Below are 16,816 nucleotides of genomic sequence, written 5' to 3'. Positions count from 1 at the left end.
CATGAATGTGCCCTTTTGGCAACAGAGGAGGGTCACAACTAAAATTCTAACTTCAGTTCGTGCCCACTGTGTCTGGTGTGCGTACTTTGTAATCCACACCAGCAGTTGCTCTGTCCTCTGCAGCAGCCAGCTGCACCAAAGCAAGTCTGTGGTGCTGTTTGCAATATCTTTGGTTTTACCAGTAGCTACTAAGTTTTTTCAAAGCAGCATTTTCATTTCAGTTTCGCCTCCTTCACTTTAGATGTGACAAGATGGAGTTAGACTGAACACTGAAATTAAAAGCCCCCAGTATCCAAGACTTATTACTGGTGTGATTAATCTGAAAAACTTGTGTGAAGTAGGAGAGGGAGAAGAGTTATGAACAGTCCTGCATTTGTCTTCACTCTTGTTTTTGGCAGGTTTTGTCAAAAATTCAGTGCTTTGCTTGGGTTTTCTTTTGTTGACCAAATAAATTTCCTTCATAACACCTTGTAATTTATTTTTAATTTTTTATAAACAAACTTCTGTGGACTTTAGCACTCCAGTTCTCAGATGCTAAAGCTTTCTTTTAGCTGCTGTATTGTTTAAGGAAGATTGAACTTGGAGCAAGGATGGTTTTAACATATTGAGAAGCACAAAGAGTGTTGACAGGACTTTCACAGGAATGCTAGTCAATACCACACACGCACGGTATGGTACAAAATGAATGGGAAGGCTGTTGCATCTGCTGGGGGAAACCCTCTCTCAGATTAATGTGCATGGATCTCTCTGTTCCTATTTGAAATGTTTCCAGTGTGGTGATGGTGTCTCCCCTGTGCAGTTCAGTAGAGAAGAAAGAAAGGATGGGTAGGATTGGGCTATTCTTACTTTTCAACTCAATTCCCAGTTCTTGATGTGATTGTTTCTGCATCAAACTGGTTCTGCTAGCAGAAGCAGAAATTCTGCTCTCCAGAAGTATTTGTAGAGACCTCATACAAGACAAACATTGAATTATTTTCCTACTTTATATAAAACATAAAAGAAATTCCCTTGCCTTTCGTTCTTTTAACTGTCTAAGAGGGTTTAATATGCTTAATGAGGTTGGTAGTAGAGAGAACTGGATGAAGTGTTCCCTAGGAACTATTTACTAAGGGCTGAAAGGGAGAAATACACTACTACAGACTTAGAGTTGCTGCCAGATAATCTTTATACTGCTTCTGAATTTCAGGGCATGGGCTGTTGCTGGTAGTTGGCCAGGTGACCCATTTTGTTGGTTGTTAGGGGGAACTTGGAGATTCTGTGTTGCAGTTCTTTTATTCCATCTCCCCTGTCATTTTGCATTTCTAAGAAATACCTCACATAAAAAAATGTGATCAGGGAAGCAATGCAACTGCAACTCAAAATTGCCTGTTCACTCAGAATGTCTGTAACACTCACCTTTCTTGCACGTATCTATTATGCTGCAATCCTCAGTCATGGCACCATGTACATTTTCTGCATTCCCCCATCACCACCACAACGTTAGGCCAGTCTCTTAACTAGAATGCAACTGTGGTGCTGCAGAGCTGATTCTTCCTTATCCAGAATGTCACACCTTCACTTTGTTACGCCAACTGCTTGTACAGTCCTGCCCAAAGGGAATTCTTCACTTGCTGGTGGTGCTGTTTTCCATGAGCATTTCCCAGCTCCGGTAGGAGTTACATGCTGAATCACAAGTACAAGTTGTCATACAAACAATTAGTCTTAAGTTCAAAAACTGGTTTCCTCATTTGCTACATGCAAATATGTAAATCAGCATCATCTTCAGAAGATTTTGTGATTGGTTGAAGATGCTTTGAAGATTGGAGAAAAATGGTAATAGGTCTTTCCTGCTGAAAGCATTCTTAAATTAAAAAAAAATCCTTGCAGAACTGGCACAGTATAAATTTAATATACAAATGAAGTAATGACCTCTATGTTTCCAACCAAAAGAAAAACTGCTTACTCTTACACGTTGATGACATTGCTGAGAACACTTGTCCTTTTAGAGTTATTTCCCCATAAAGCAGCTGACAGTTTAGTATGCCTGTGTATACAGGCAAACTGAGGAGATTAAATAACTTTGATGAGCATAACTTCTAATCAACGTTACTGGTAAGTATTCATCCTTTTTGATGGTAGTCTTGTGTAATGGCTAGCTGCAAACTAGGAGTGTGTAGCAGTTAGAAGAAGCTTTAATAAAAAGCAGCCTAAATTTCCATAACAGCATTTGTGAAGGATAAACACATATATAATCCATATGGATTTGTTCACTTATGTTTCTTTCTCTTTGCAAAAACTTCTCATTCATTATATGAAATTTATGTTTCAAATATTGGCTTCTTCATCTCTTGTTGCAATAATAGGAGTCCAGCTCTGAACAGAAATTGAGAAGGATAAACACGTATATAATCCATATGGATTTGTTCACTTATGTTTCTTTCTCTTTGCAAAAACTTCTCATTCATTATATGAAATTTATATTTCAAATATTGGCTTCTTCATCTCTTGTTGCAATAATAGGAGTCCAGCTCTGAACAGAAATTGAGAAAAGCAAGACACTTTGATTCAGCTGCTTAAATTTGGATTTTTTTAGTATGATTTTTGGCATGCTGGTCTGAATATTTTGGCTGAAAGAATTACAGAGGGGCCAAGATTATTGCCCAAAATGTGAAATACAGTCTGTCAAAAGTAAACATCCAGAACCCTGTTTTCCTTCTGCTTTCTTAAAAGCGTGGGTTACTGGGGAATATACTATTCGATAAATAGTAAATTTGTGCTGTGACGAAATTCAGTCTTCATGTCTGTGTGCTAATTCATCAACCATTTACCCTGTCTAACCTGCTCTGTTGTCTCCTGTGATCCTGTCTGGGTAGTCCAAAGGAAATAAATTCTTACAGGCTTTCTGCTAGGTAGAATAACAGCCTGTGAGGGAGTCTCAGCAGCTCCTGAAGGGTAGTTATAGCTGGAGTATGAAGTTCAAGGTCTCACATCCCTTCAAATATTCTTTCATAGCTGGAATTGCTGATCCGGTATACGGAGACGTACCAGACATACAGTGGAGCTCTGGGTGGGTAGGTGATAGACCATGATACTGCTATTTGGGTATCTTCTTGGGAGACCTGGCTATCGTAGTGGAAGAATTGCTTGGTTTCAGTCCATTCTTTGAAGTAGGTGAGCACACACACATCAGCCTCGACTATTAATTTCAGCAGGGCAGGAGCAGTGCTGAAATTGTGCTTGACCAAAAGTGGAGAAAGACTTGCTCATCTTGAGCTCTGAGTGTGTAATCGAGATTCTCTGTGCATGGATTCTATTAATTACACAGTCACAGAAGGATTTTTTCCCCTTTAATCATGAATAATTTTCTTCTATGAAAGCAAGCAAACAGAGTAAGTGAGAACATACGTAGTTTTTTGAAAAGAAAATACTTTTCAGCCTAATGATGCCAATACCACTGCTGGTTCCCTAAATTACGCTGAGATCTTTTGCCTACAAAGCCTTTTGAAAAGCCAAAATACACAAAACTGCTATCCCCATGGCTGTTGTTTACAGCCATCCCAAAGAAATACCTTTGTGGGGAGGAAGGGATGAGGAAAGTGGAAAGGATTGGTAGGAATTTTTCCCAAATAAAGTTCAAAGCGGTCCTCCTTCATTTTTAGACTTTTTTTTAAATAAAAGCAACAGTTTACCAAAATCTGGGTTCAATAAAGATGTGAGACAAAAGTCTATCGGGGCTGTTAAAAATTAATTTACACCACTGTCTTGGGATGTCCCTGAGCTGCACCTTCCTGGAAGCTGGGAATGAGTAACAAAATATTGCTTTATTTGTGGAACTTTCTTATACTGTCCTCTAAACAGCTGCCACTGGGTGATGGCATAGGAAGCCAACTAAACTTCTGTTTATAGTGATTTTTAGAATCTTTCCATATGCTTTTCCTGAAGATCAAGATTGAAATGCCAGTCCTGAGGTTCAGCTTTCGGCTATCCCGTGCATCGTTTTTCCTCGGTACAGAAATCACCCCTGTGGCTCAACTCCACCAAAGTTTACTGCCATCGAGGTCTGCTGGCTGCTCTTAATTGTGTGATCACGCCCTCGCTGTAAGTCAGAAGGAGACGAGGTGGAAGGGCCCTACTGCTAAGCTGTTTAATGTAACCCAGTTTATTTGTCATGAAAAGGATTAAGTGAAGCACTCGCTTGTGCAATCGGATGAGCAGGTCTGGGGGTGGCAAACTCCGCAGGCGTAAGCATTCGTAAGGCAGTGTTGCTACCACTGGAAGAGAACATATGAGCACATTTCCGTAGTACATGGAGTCTTCAGGGATTTTGCCTGCTTTGGTGTAGAAACAATCCCTTTACATTTCATTCATCAGACGTGTTAGCCAGCTTTCTCTATTACGAAACATCTAGAAAAGCATGCATTTATTTTCCTTGCTGAACATAGAAGGTAACGCTCATTTTGGGAAAATCCAGGGAAGGGTTTATCCCAAGACTTCTAATAATTTTTTTCATTGCTACTTTCTGTCTAAAAGTTAGTGTCTTGAGTCTGCAGGCTTGAAGACATTGTGCCAAGGGATCATACTTGCACAATTCAGATTCATACCCTTTGCTTCAGTGTGAACTATAGCAGGAATTGGAGGCCCAATATTCAGTCAGCCCTTTTGGTCTAGACATGTACAAGCATCCAGCAAGAAAAAGTCTGTGCCTTGTATTTCATTAATTTTGATTCTCACATAGCTAAGTCTTATTCCCATCATTTGCACTGGACAGGAAAAGATCTCCTGGGTCATCCTGTCTAGTTTTTGCTACCTCCAGCAACCACGTTGTCTAATACATTTCAGAAATTAATTAGGCTGACTTTAAAACAAATTCAGTTTCCTGTCATCCCCACTTCTGCTGGTTAAGACTGCATGGCCTGCTTCTCACTTGCAAAGCATAATAAAATACCAAGATTGCCACAGGTTTAAGTTGTCCTTTGTGGGAGAGCTCCAAAAATCTAAATGCTAGTAGCGATTTTGTATCTTGGGGGTTTTTGTGTTAATTATGGTACTGTAATATCTTCCCTCTGGACAGAAGGAAAGGAGTTGCTGTTGTGACAGAAGTAAATGCTTGAAGTATGTTTTTACTCAAGAAATAATTAATCAAAGGCCACGCTTCTGGTCTGTAGTATATTCCATTAAGTGGCTGAGTAATAAACAAAGTCTCCCATCCCACTATCCTCCTTTCATGCAAAGTGGTGAGACTGAGCTAAAACTTCAGCCAGTTCTGCTGCGATGCACTTGAAACGCAGTTTGATGGGTTGCTCCGAACAGAATAATCCTTGCATGACTGCATAATATAAATCTGAAATGGACTGTAAACCAGAAGCAATCAAAAAAATAATAGGCATTACATAATTATTACATCTGGGAAGATAGCAATATTCATGACTTGTTAACAATTTTCTATATATTTGTTGATGAATTCAAGATTTTTGGTAATGCCCGCTCACCCTGCACTGGAGACAAGAAAGTATCTGTTACACTAAGTCTTCCTGAGCATAACACGATGTTTTCATTTGTATTGCTCTGCCACAGAGCTGTGTCCTAGCAGCGCCAGGACTGGTTTGTGCTCCTGTTTTGGTGTCACTGCCCTGGGTGTTTCCAGGGGCACATATGAAGTCCTTCCTTGGGACCTCCTCTGAGAAGCCCTGCCACGGAGCAGCGCTCACGGTGTGTGTTTTTATCATTATATACCAGTCCTGTGGTCTTTGTTCCATTAATTTTCACTGGCTGTTGAACTCAGAGCGTGCAAACCATGCTGCCCGTTTCGAGGCCTGTTCTTGCTCTGAAAGCCAAGATGCTGAGTGCGTGCTATGTGTGACGTGACTGGATGCCATGGCAACAGGCCATGATATCATAAATGCCAGATGATGAATTAATTTCAGGGACACACCAGAAAGAACAGCTGCATTGTGCTACAGAAAGCCCATACTCCAGAACTGCTCTCCTCTACCAGCAAAGAAAATAGAGGAAATGACAAAATAAGTGCTCAGTGCTCCCTCCTTTGCTTGTTCGGTTGAGCAGATCCCTCTTCGGGTCATCTGCAGCTCCAGTGTGAGAGCACCAACGTGGATCTCCAGAGTGCAGAAGTGCTCCTGTAGAGAACTTTCAAAGAGATTAACTATTTACTCTTCACATCTGTGTCTTACCACGCAGACCTCTAGAAAGATGTCCTATACTTTCCCTGTCAACAGCAGTTAAATCTTCTTTGGAGGGAGAAAAAGAGCTGCCTTACTGTACTCTCTTCCCTTGGATAGCTCTTTTAGTCTAGCAGTGTTACCTGTATTATTCAAGCCTAGCAAAATGAAATCTGTTTCTACTGCACGGCTATGGCTTTTATGTGGTAAATACACTGATAGTAGTGAGCTGCACTAGTGCCTTGTGTTACATTGTGGAAACTGTTGTTCCAGGCATAGCCTGCAGCATGATAGTCCCCATCAGTGTGACAGAATCGTTCCCTTCAGTCCAAGAAGATACCACATCCTACTGGAATAAAACATACCAACAGTTTTTATTGTTGAAACTTTAAAATACCGTATTAAAAAACAGTAACTGAACAATTTTGTTTTGCTAGTTTAACTTCCTTCATGGCAGGTTTCTGAAGCGTGAAATGATATAAACCCACTATAATGCTAGAAAACGTACAGCAGAATCTCAAGTACAATGCAGATCCTTTTTTTCTAGTAGTGTGCCCAAAATTATAATAATAATTATGAAGAAAAAGTGTCAAAATAAAATGTGTTGGGTTTTTTGATTTTACAATATTATTTTAATTTCCTGGTTTCCAGAAATAATTTTTTAGGGTTTTTTTAATACTTCTTAACTGAGCAACCTTTAAAATGTTGAACAGCTCAGCAGCCCCACTTTGCAGGGCTAGGAATCTGAATGCATACTGAATGTAGGAAAAATGCCTACACTGCCTCTCCCACTGCTGCCATCCCCACGAAGCTACCTGGAATTAAAAGGATATGCACTGTGATGCATTTTACTGGCAGTGTCCATCATACTTTAGCTCTCCAAGGATCCAGCTGAGCGGTTTCCAGGGTTTCTCTTACCTTAGTCGTTTTCCATCCACCTGTGCTCCCTTCTTGCTCCCTCAACTTCTTTCTCACAAGGGCTCCCACCTAGCTTGTGTCCCTCCACCCCAACACACGAGTTTCTGCAGCCTGATGTTGCTCTCATCTCTCAGCTCCTACACATCCATCCGCTTCCCCTACGTAGGGCACAAAATGTTATCCGGACACTCAGCAAATGAGAAGGAACTGATCTAGGCAACCAGAAAAAGGTCAGTGCCTCTGGCACCATAAATGCTGAAAGCAGAAAGTGCCGAGACCCTTCCCGCAGCGTCGACCCCAACCTGTCAGTGGTGGAGGGAAGATCACTCTCTCCTCTTTTCCTAATTAAACCACAAAACTTCCTGACTGCTGTGCAAGTGGTGGGAAGGGTGTCACTGCCAGTTCATCCCTCCCCACTCTGGGTAGACTCCAGTCCAACACCCAGAGTAATTATCCCCCATTTCTCTTAAATACTGGCCAAAGTCTTTCTAAAGCTGCAGTGCAGTGAAACCACCATGATCCTGTTGAGCACCAGGGGAAGCTCTTGTAAGACTTTCCCCTAATGCGAGGAACAATTGCTGGATACAGAGCCTGGACTTCACAATCCATCTGTTTAATTTATAGTGTGTGTCTCGACAATACATCTCTGTCAACTCCATCTCTCCAACGGCAAGGTGTAACTGTAATTTAGGAGCTCAAACATTTGAAAGACCAACCAGGCAACCATGATCTATTCCCACCTAGCAGATGAGGACGTTGCTAAGGCAGTTTCTCAATTTAAGAATGATTTTATCTCTTTTGCTCTCTTTTCAGCCCTCTTTGCCAGCTGGCATCCCATTTTCTGCTTTTCCAGCGGGCATTGCTTCAGCTCGGCGTGATCCTTCGGAGGGGGAGCAGTAGCCTCTATTTAGAGCTTAAAGCACATAGAGATTTACTGGCTGGAACCCCAGAGAACAACCTAGCAAGAGGCTGATGGGGGCACTTAGCCAGATCATCTCCACAGCACTATTGTTAAAAGAACCTGATATGCATGTTAACTAAACATCAAATATGCAAAACCCAGCACATGTAACATGCAGATAATAGCACAAGGTAATGGGCCCTATCTCCAAATAAATAATAGCACTCTCATAACTACAGGCAGTTCCAGTATTTTCTGTTCACTTTCAATGTCCTCTGAATGGGTCATATCTATAATATAATAAAACTCCCACAGGCTCTAGCAGGACCAGGATTTAGTGTTAAACCCTGGCTAAAACGAAGGGAAGAAATTTCTCTTGCACGCAAATGGGCAAAAACTCTAGAATAAATGCGATCCAGGAAGCGATTATATAAAGGCGTTGATAATTTCATTTGCATATAAAATAATAACAACAAGAACGGAAGCTAAATTATCCCATATATACAGAAACCCTGGGCGTTCAGGATTGACTATTCATTATTCTCTTGTCATACAAAGCAATTCAGTCTGCAGCTGCATTTCTCTCTTACAAATCCAATTCAATCAAGGGAACCGAAACATCATTAGCAAACCCACTGATTTATCCACCAGTAAAGTGCTGATACAGGCTTCTATTCTTGCTGCTAATAAATTCTCTACATAGCAGTGTTTGCTCTCTCTAGGGATATCCCATTATTCTAATGGCTAGAGGTTTCTAACTTTTCCGCTGGAATTTCTAAGCATGAAAACCTACAATAGCAGTGTCCAAAGCCTGTGGGAGTCATAGGAAAGCAAGGGCACAGGCCCAGAACACGTACCCAGTCACTATAGAGATGTGACTACGTGGAACTGCAGGTGAAGCAGCACCTGGTGCCTTAAAAACTGCTGTAACAAGACCTTTTTTTTTTTTTTTTTTTTTTTTCCCCCCTTTCTGAAATATAACCATTGTGTCCTGTTTTGCTCATCACTTCCTCTCCCTACTTCCCTCAGCGGGCTCGTCTCCAGAGCCTTGCCTCCCTCTCCGTACCGCTCCCTGGCTCCTGCTCAGTTTGTTGCCTTAATTGCCAGCTTGCCGGGCTCGTTCACCTCTGCTCCGGCCTCTCTTCTCCTGCAGAAACGCAGCAGCTCTGAAGCCCAGTGCGGGCTGTTTTCTCCTGTTCCTCCCGCACATCATCTGCCACCAGCGTTCTGCGCAGTCACCTCCGAGCTCATCTCGGCATCATCCTGTTGCTGCTTTCATATTCACGAGCCCTTACACAATATTTCAAGGCCTGGGCACACACTTCTGTGTCCTTTTCCAAGGTGGGCTCCAAACAGGGAAGGCCCAAGGGGTGTTTGAAGTGCTGCTGTCTTTTCAGAATAATTTCCCAAGCTGCAGTTTCTGTAACTTCTTTAACAGTCCTGGGTCATATTGTCTGCCAAGTTCGTGTGATGTTTGGTTTGTCTGTGGCCCTTTCATCTTTTAAACACAAATAAGTTATTTCCTTAGAATACTGGAGGCCAGAATTAAATGTTCTAGGCTATCTGACCGCTAAGAAACACTCAAGTTTAGCCTGAACTTTATTTGAAAAAATAAAATTTAAAAGTGTACAAAAAGTAAGAATCGAAATCCACCTATGACAGTAGCCCATGTTTAATATAGCTTTAATAAAAATTTTTATTACATCCCTCCCTTGAAATGGTATTATTTTTCTACTTGCTGAAAATAATATCCAAGATAACAAGAATCAGATATCAAGAGTCTTAAAAAGAGATCTTTATTTAAAAAAAATACAGGCTCTAATCTATCTTATGCATGTTATAGATGAAAGATAAAATTATTACTAATATAAGATACTTGACACTTTCATTTACTTACTTTTTCATCCCTTTTAATTGGAGAATGGATATCAATGGGTGACTAGTGTGTTCTACTTCTTTATTTTTAATCATATGCTCATGCATTTGTATAAATTCAGTGTCTGGACTGAAAATAGGAGGAAAATGTTTATATTTAGAATAGCTGCTTGGATTTATTTTTAAGAAAAAACCCACCACGTTTATTAGTCTAGGGAATGAAATGTTAAACTAATCTTTCAAAAGTCTGAAAGCTTGATTTAATATCAAACATCATCTCATTGTTATTTTCCAAGTTCCTCAGTCGCATTCATCCTGGTTGGGCTTTCCTGCGGGACTCTCACTCATCTGACCAGAGTGGCTTGTGCTTTTTTATTCCTGAATGTCACATTTCTGGCAGGTCTAATGCATTTGGCTTTCTGTGAAGTCAGGAGGTGGCGAAGTGTTTCCATGATGCCAGCAGACACGAAGCTACACCTTCCTTCCAAAACCACACCTCGCAAGGCTGCTGGAGGATGTTGTGTCCGTAATCCCATTTCCATTACCCACCAGGGAAGAACCTGCAGGGCTGCACCATCCCCCACAGCCCAGGACACCCGTCCTCTTTGCACCATGCCGCAGCACCGCTGGGCACGCCGAGCGAGCTACACCGCTGCTGAGTTACTGAGTCATTCCCATCTTTTCTCCAACACATTACATCTCTTTTTTTTTTTTTTTTTTTGCCACAGACCACAGCTCTGAGTATAGTCATTTGCTAGAACTGGACTGTGCGAAGTGTGAAGAGCGGTACAGAAGCAATAAATTACAGTGCGTGTTTGGGGCGGGGGGGGAAACCCCAACACAAAACCCAAACCAGCGTTTTTAAATGTATATTGGTAGAAAACTAAAGCTGGGTAGCCCATTATGAGAGAATTTAACTCAGCTTTATGATACAGTTCAAGTCTTAGGCACCATTCATGACTACAGAGCAGAATTAAAACCTTCTGTAATAAGTTATGAGCTTGTGCCTATTGACAGAAGTGAAAAAATGAGAACTAAAATGAAATCAGCTGGCTGTTACTCAGCCTCCACTGCCCAACTGGATCGGGAAAAGTGTTAAAATGAGTCCTGCAATTTTCCTTCCCAGCTCTTTGAGTATGATTTTCAGTTTGCAGAAAAAGGCACCTGAGAATGTTCTTAAATGCTCTCCGTGCCTGCCATCAAAGGAGTTTTCTACTTCGGAAAAAGAGAGTGAGCCTTGTCTCAAAATGTACTTTTGCCAGGAATTCTGTCCTGATTAGGCTGCCTTGGAGCACTTTCTTGGGTGGGTGCCATACTGAAGTTATTGGGTGGCAGCCATGTGTACAACACTCTCAAAGTCTATTCCCTCAATTTGCAACTCAACATAAAACTTAGGTTAAGTCTATTGATACCACTGGAGGGTGGGGCTAACATACATATGTATGCAATTATTTTCAGGATATTGCAATGAGTACATATACGTTCCCACAGAAGTCGCTCTGAAGTTGAATACTAATGTTCCTTGGGTATGCATTTTGCCCCTGTCTGGTTTCTTCATTTGCAAATTATTCCACATTCAAATATCCCCACTGGTACTAATGAAAATGCTGGATAATCCATACATTTGTGTCAGCTTCTCCTAAAGACACTAGGCTGGCCTCTCCAGCCCACACGATCCTATCCCGCAACAGGAATTTAGCAAAGCACTTCGGTAAATGCTTATATCCAAGCCTGCTAGACTGAACCCATCATCTCTGACCAAACTCAAGTGCATTTTCGAGCCTAAATGTTTTAGAATGAGGCATATGGAAGAGTACCTTCACCAGCATCATTTTCTCATGACTTGCATAACAGGAGGTAAGACTTTTCTCTCCCTCACTTGGAGAAAGGGTTGTCAGCATTTCTCATCCACACTTCACAGATCCATCGAGGAGGAATAAATGAGGTGGGCTGCACATGGAAGGAAAGCTTCTATTGTCTTGTATATTTTCTGTATAAAAGCCATCCATTTTCAGAGATGTCAGTTTACTCCTTCACTCACGAGCTTTCTGCTCTGTATAATGCTTTACTGAGACCATCCATGCTCTTTCAGACCTCATGTTATCTCCTACATGGTTCTCTACCAGGTGTGGGTTACCTATGTGGCATGCAGACAGAGAAAGGCACAGAAGCAAGTGTGTGTGTCCAGAATAAAAACATCCAATACCATTTGCTTCTCTCTGGTCTCCCCCAGACCCAGACCTCTCATAGACACTCACAGAATATCCACACCCAAAAGTGCAAAATACTTTGCTTAGGGTAAGGTCCCTCATGCAGAGCTAAGTGAAAAATGGTTCTTTAGTTGCCAGGAGGTCCTACATCTAGACACTAATCCTTCATTTTCAATGACATATTTTAATTACCTTTTTGTACCTTCAGAATCACAAAGTGACACTGGTTATTCCACGAGTGACTTGGGGTATATGAAAACAGAGATGAGCCTATCTTTTAACACTGAAGATGTATTTAGTACTCCATAATTAACACCAAAATGGTAATCACTAATTTTCAGATAAAATTAACTATGGTTCATTGGGAAAAATTATGCATTCTGTTGAATATATAATTATATCTATTCTAAAGCAATCACTGCTCATATTTACATATTGAGAAACGGTTGCCGGAAATATGACCTACTTGGTAATAAGAAACAGTTTTGATTTTGAAGAATATTTATTCCTTACACTATCATACCTGAATGTTAAATTTCAGGAGGCGTATCTACATGCTGGCTAAACTATGTCAAGTTACTTCTCATTTTTTACCTTTTCTGTTCTTTCTTTTCCCCCAGATGACACACCACCAATGATCTGAACAATTTTGTTCAGCATTTTGCTGGACGAACTTTGCAAACAGCTTTCTGCAGTGAGCACTAAGACAGGGTTTTGGTAGCAGCAGCTGGAGTCTAAAGCAGATCAGCTTCACATAAAAGGTACAAACGACATAGGAGAGCATGAGTCATTCCCCTTAATCTACACCGAGATGCTGAGTTCAAAACATGGAAAGGTCACCTCTTCTTTGCACGCAGATGACAGTATAAAGTGATGCAATTGTCATCTTATTTCTCTTTAATATCCGTGGCTTCTGTAACGCCACTTTGAACGGAAGATCACATGGGAGAGAAAAACCCCAGCATGCCTCAACTGTACGTGGAATCACAAAAGTTCAAGTCAGAGAGGATGGACGAACCCCCTTGAGAAAGGCCACAGAGAACACTCACTACAACTAAAACCAGATTTCATCACTTCTGATTCCCTTAAATCTAGAATACACTTGTGTTAACGTTCAAAAGCAGGCTGGTTTATGAGTCCCTGATTTTATAAGGTTTTGGAGATTTGCAGAATTTTTGCAGAATCAAGCGTAGGAGTGGCACCCTATACACTCACTCTAATCCTCTGGAAACTGGTAATGAGTGCTACCCACTGGCACTGCCTGTGTAGTAGTCAGATGAAGTAATATTTACGATTAACCATTAGCTTCACTATTAGCAGAGGGAGCCAGGGGAGGGTGGCTCACATACAGCCAACGGGAGGAGTTGGTGTGAGCTGAGAGCCCACCGAAGCAGGCATCCCACCAGGACATCTTTTTATTAAACCACCGTCTTTCATATGACTAAAAGTTTGGTCAAAGCTAAAACACTGAGTGCAAGCATATTGCATTTGATTCTGTTTTTAATTGGGAAGCTTTCCATATCTAGAGCAATCTGTCTAGTTAGCCTGAGGAAAGACAGCAGGAGCAGAAAACAGAGGCAAGCAAACAGGTAGCAGCAGCTACCGCACCATTCTATCCACAAATAAAACAGGGATGCTTTTCAGACCTAGGATGTTCTCCACTGACAAAGTGGGGAAACAGATGGAGCCTGGTAAATTAAAACCAGAAGTGAAGAATTATGTGCAACCAGTCTTCACTTGCTCTCGAAATCTGTTTCACCACCAATTGCTGGAAATGGTCAAATATGGTAAAAATGCGGTGTTTAAGACTGATACCATGCCCTCAGTTACAACTGATGAGACCCTCCCTTTCCATCTCAGCTCTCCTTGACTGACTTTGAGACTGAAGTTAAATTTTCTTCTGCAGATCAGATGGCCTCTTAAAAGTATCTCCACAGAAGAACACACTGCTCCAGACTAGGTTAGGAGATACACCAAGCACATTGCTACAGGGAGTGAAGGTGTTTCTTGAAATACCTGGTATCATCACACTAGTATTAAGCTGACACTACAAACAGAGAAATGTTTGCATGTTGTAACCCAAGCTATGGAAAAGGTTTCAAGCACCCAGCGTAGACAATGAATGACATTAATCAATGAAGAATTCTAACCTTCACCTTCTCTTTTATAGATCAAATCTGCGATGGCACCAGGTCATTTTATAATCCCTTGGTGCCAAGATTGTCTGGATCAATCTGGATTCCAGCGTAATTTATAGCAGGCCTTTACCCCTTCCTTACAGCTACCAGCTATAGCACCCAAGGAGCCATTCAGCTACTGAGACTCGCTGAAATGCTTCACACTCCAGCCTTTCTCCTTTCTGTTACGTACCAGATAAAAGAGTAAGAGCATGGACCAGAATCCAGACGTAAGCCTTCCCCAACTAGGGAAGTACCTGTTTCTACAGACATCTTCGTTCTGAAATGAAATCCATTAGTTTCTATTCCTCATAGAAAATCCAGCTAAGTATTCCTGTCTTCTTAACTTCATTTGAGTATTGCAATGTAGTTTTGCTTAAGGAACCAAAGCTTCTGACATCAGCCCTGTCAACGTCTTTCTTCATGTGTCAGAGACTTGGTATCTCTGTGAGTGGAAATCCCCATTGACTGCTGAGCCATAACCAATATTTGGACAGCTGTTCTTTGCTTTACTCTTTGGGGAGAAAAAATGACCAACATTTCTGAGGATGACAGAAAGCTAATAAAGGACAGCAAGTCCCTCCTCTCACTGCATACACGTTAACATGGACAACTCCTTCTGCACTACCATGGGAATATCTATCTCATATTTTTGGTACAAGTATGTAAACCCAATCTGGACAGCACTAATCGTGTTGAACAATTTCCCTTGAGCAACTAGTCCCACATATTTCAATGATGCAAACTTGCCCATAAGTGCAAGTGCAGTCAGAATCAGGGACATATGTTTCAGCTGATCCTAATATTAATCAAGCACTATGCTGCATGAGCTTCACAGAATACAAATTTAACTGAAGAAATTATTTTAAAAAGTAAAACATATTTATACCCTCATCAGCACATAGGCACATAGTACTGCTCACAGTGAGGTGCTCTTACCATTTGCCTTCAGTTCCCACCGTATTTCAGTGCTATTTAGTGCTACTCTAAGTTAAGGGTCATGTGCTATTTCCATAATTAATCTCATTTTTCAAAGGTGCATAGCTCATCTACTTTAATTCCAGGTGGAGACTGGAAGCAGCTAGCTAGTGATCAGCTTTGGTATGATTTTTTTTCCTATCTTTACAAAATGGCTTACTCAATCAATCTACTTATTAACTCTTAAAGAAGATGCATTTATTCCCTGATCTCACAGTGCTTGCATGGTGTTGGGCCTGTAGTCCTTTCTGGAAAAACATACATGTTCCTTAATTAATGCAAGAGCCTCAGATGATTTTGGCTCTCATTCATTTCTTTTAATGGAAAACAAACCACATTGCAACTTTATATGTGAGCGCAGACAGGCACTACTTTGGGAGCAAGGGTCTCAAAGTGCAAAGTACAAACTAATTTCCCTGAAAACTGGGGTTCACACTTTTGTCACTCCTTTGCCTTCATGTTTTATTAATATGTTCTTAAGCAATTGATCTCATTTAGAGGGGAAAAATATGGTTACATAATTTAATAGATCAATAATCATGGGAGATGATGAAATATATCCTTATACTTCACGTAAGTAACAGAAAATTAGGATACTGTTATTGTGTCAAAGGCAATGCATGCCAAGTATCCAATTAATATAAATCAGCACAATCTGATGGATATTAGTCACTGTAGATGCATGTATTCTGACTAAAGAGTTGGCCTTTGCATCTGAAGCAATCAAATAGCTGTGATGGTAAAAGTTCGACTGAGAAAAGCAACTAAAGTGAAAAAACTGACTTTGCCACTCTCTTCCACACCCATCGTCTGTGCCTGCGGAGGCTTACTCCCGTGCAACACAATTAATTTTGCCTCCAATGTGTCGATGTACAGAGGGGTTTCACTGGTAAACTCCACCTGGAGGGGCCACGCACACACCCCCCGAACTACCCAGTCTGTTACTTAGGGGTCCCCTTCACTGGTTTTCCCAAAAGGCACGGTACCTTTCTCACAGTGTTTGAAGAAATGAGAAATCTGCTGCAAGCACAGTCATGCAAGGTTGTGGGTATCGGAACATGGTTCCAGTGCCAGCTTACCGCCGCGCTGTGTAAACGCTGTAAAGCGACACTGAGGGGTTTGGGAGAGGCTGTGATGGCAACACTCACCCTGCCAGACACAAAAATACAGATTAATGAAATAACGATCCGTTTGGGCACACGGGGCCCATGCCACAGCCACAGCGAAACATGAAGGCGCAGACGCCTCTGAAGGTCAGGGGAGCCCTTCGCCCTGTTGGCCCGGCGAGCGCCCCAGGAGAGAGGGGCAGGGGTCCTGGATCCTGGAAGCCGCCCGAGGCCGGATGATAAAACACGGGAAGAGAACAGGGGCCGCCACCAGAAAGCGAGCCCGGGTTTCGAGGGGCGCCCCGGCAGCGGGTGAGGGCGGGGGTGAGGGCGGGGGTGAGGGCGGGAGTGGGGGTGAGGGCGGCGCGGGGGGGGCCCCTCCAGGCCGCGGGGCGGCGCTCCGCCACCCCTGCCCCGCGGCGGGCCGGGCCGGGCCGGGCCGGGCCGGGCCGGGAGCCCCTCGGGCGGGCGGTGCGGGCGGGCGGTGCGGGCGGGC

Source organism: Tyto alba, unplaced genomic scaffold, assembly GCF_018691265.1.
Source record: "Tyto alba isolate M040663 unplaced genomic scaffold, T.alba_DEE_v4.0 Super-Scaffold_14, whole genome shotgun sequence".
Lineage (NCBI taxonomy): Eukaryota > Metazoa > Chordata > Aves > Strigiformes > Tytonidae > Tyto > Tyto alba.
Note: the sequence above shows the minus strand (reverse complement) of the source record.